The sequence below is a fragment of the Amphimedon queenslandica genome, unplaced genomic scaffold (genome assembly GCF_000090795.2).
Source record: "Amphimedon queenslandica unplaced genomic scaffold, v1.1 AMPQUscaffold_6874_Cont21171, whole genome shotgun sequence".
Lineage (NCBI taxonomy): Eukaryota > Metazoa > Porifera > Demospongiae > Haplosclerida > Niphatidae > Amphimedon > Amphimedon queenslandica.
In genome coordinates this window covers 1-1,961 of record NW_003552838.1, presented here as the reverse complement: position 1 = coordinate 1,961, position 1,961 = coordinate 1, and the positions used below count along the sequence as shown (strand labels likewise).

General features: G+C 34.7%; 1 long non-coding RNA gene across 1 annotated transcript; it reads left to right on the top strand.

The window, feature by feature from the left end:
• Positions 1-739: 739 nt before the first annotated feature.
• LOC109591910 (uncharacterized) lies at positions 740-1,923 on the top strand. Its single transcript, XR_002190069.1, has 2 exons — positions 740-974; positions 1,490-1,923. It is a non-coding gene; the product is annotated as an uncharacterized LOC109591910 (long non-coding RNA).
• The last annotated feature ends 38 nt before the right edge of the window (positions 1,924-1,961 follow it).

Genomic DNA, 1,961 nt, shown 5'->3' with positions numbered 1-1,961 from the left:
AGAAATTTACTTGTGTGTGCATATTGAGTATATTATAGTGCAGATTAATTGTCACATTGTTTGTTGCATGTGCATGTCACAGTATATTTTCAAGAGTTTTTTTCTTGATATTGTTCAGTGAAGTAATGTAAGAGTTGGTGGCCTTTCCAGTAATCAAGCAGCTAGACAACGCAGTTTTTGGGTACTTTGCTGTGCTGAAATGCAACCTAAATGAAAATAATAGACTGCCATAAATACAAATTTAATACTAGTAAACAGGTAGTTTTTCTCTTTTCAGCTCACTTGATGCATTCTTCAAATACAGACATGATATTACAACTGTTCACTTTGTACTAACCATTTTACATTTTCTGTAACAGTAGCTCGTCTCTTGCCTAGATTGCAGACAGTGAGTATCTGGTGGTGGTCCCGTGCAGAGAGTACCACCAGCAACAATAATGGCGAGTGAGGTTGCTGCTCCTCTAGCAGTTTCTTGCACTGGAGCTCGAGGAGGAGCAGCTACTTGCTCCACTAATGCCCTTACTCTTCTAAGCAATATTAAAAGTAACTGTAAAAAAATCATCACTGACTGACAGCTCTACCGTCACAGCTAGCATCCTTTTATATGATGGTGGGTGCGGTGGCTGGTGATGTAATAATAAGGCATAGATAATTAATTGAGTAAAATATGTACACACATATCTATACATACACAGCCGAACTGCACCCTCCCTAAACCGGAAAAATTTTCTTTGCAACCGGAAAAGGTGTTACCTAAGAAAATGGCTGAACTTAGGTTGTACTTTGTTTTTAGCTGGAAATCTTTACTGGACCACTATTAAAGCTACTTTATGCTATCATTTTGATTACTTCAAGATCATAAATGAAATACTTTTAATGGAGAGTCAAAGTTCTATGTTCTATGGCAATAAAAGGACCATGTGTGACATTGCTAAATGGAAAGGAAAAGCAAGAAAGCTATTATTTCTATACCCGTAAGTGGGACAATGAATGTTTAGTTTTATAGTGTTATAATAATGGTTGTAGTACAAACGAAAGTTACAGTATTACGTTAGCTATCACTTGTCATGTATTAGTAGTCCATGTTGTTTAACCATGGGCCACAGTATGATGCAGATGTGTTGCTAGATTTATTCTCTACATTTGCTGATGGTGTAAACTGTACATTGTTGTTTGTGTTGTGTTTATTTGACCTTCAAAATTATCATCAAAATTATTTTGTCATATAACTTATGTCAGGGCAGTGGTGGGTAAATGCATGTCCTGATTTTGGGCAGGAACCACAAAAGGCACAAGGGGCAGGATGATGCCACTTTTTATGTATGTATGTATAATGTGTTGCACATTAGAAAATATCATTGTCATTGCTGATGATTCCTGCAAGTTGTCGTATCTGTATTCTTTCACCATTACATGCATTTGAATGTACAACCTGGATGCAAACATATCTTATATAATACCCTCTTTGATTTATCTCTTTTCCATTTAGGTATATATTCCTTATCATGAGCGTGACGTTTCCCCTCAAGGTATTTCTTCAGACAAAGAAAGGAATCTGGTGTTTAATGAAAAACTACTCCATTTTATTGCTATATACAGGAAGATCAATGCATCAAATCTTATACCTACCTTTAACACAGAACAGATTCTCTCGGCCATCTCTAAAATAGGTTCACATAAAATTACTTATACTTGAGACAATTAATTTTAGTTCATATTATTGTAAAATACAAGTTTATCTATTGCAAGACACTAATGAAAGCTACTATACTAGGAAGTACCAGATTTGTAGTAACATTAAATGCAAATGATATTATTTACCTACCACAAAAATAACAAGACTTCCAAGACTACTGATATGGCACACGTGCAATGTATATATATTGCCTTATTCTATCAAAATTTCAAGGTCAGAATCATGAATACTTTTGAGATAATAAATTTTATTATTCTAAAATTCA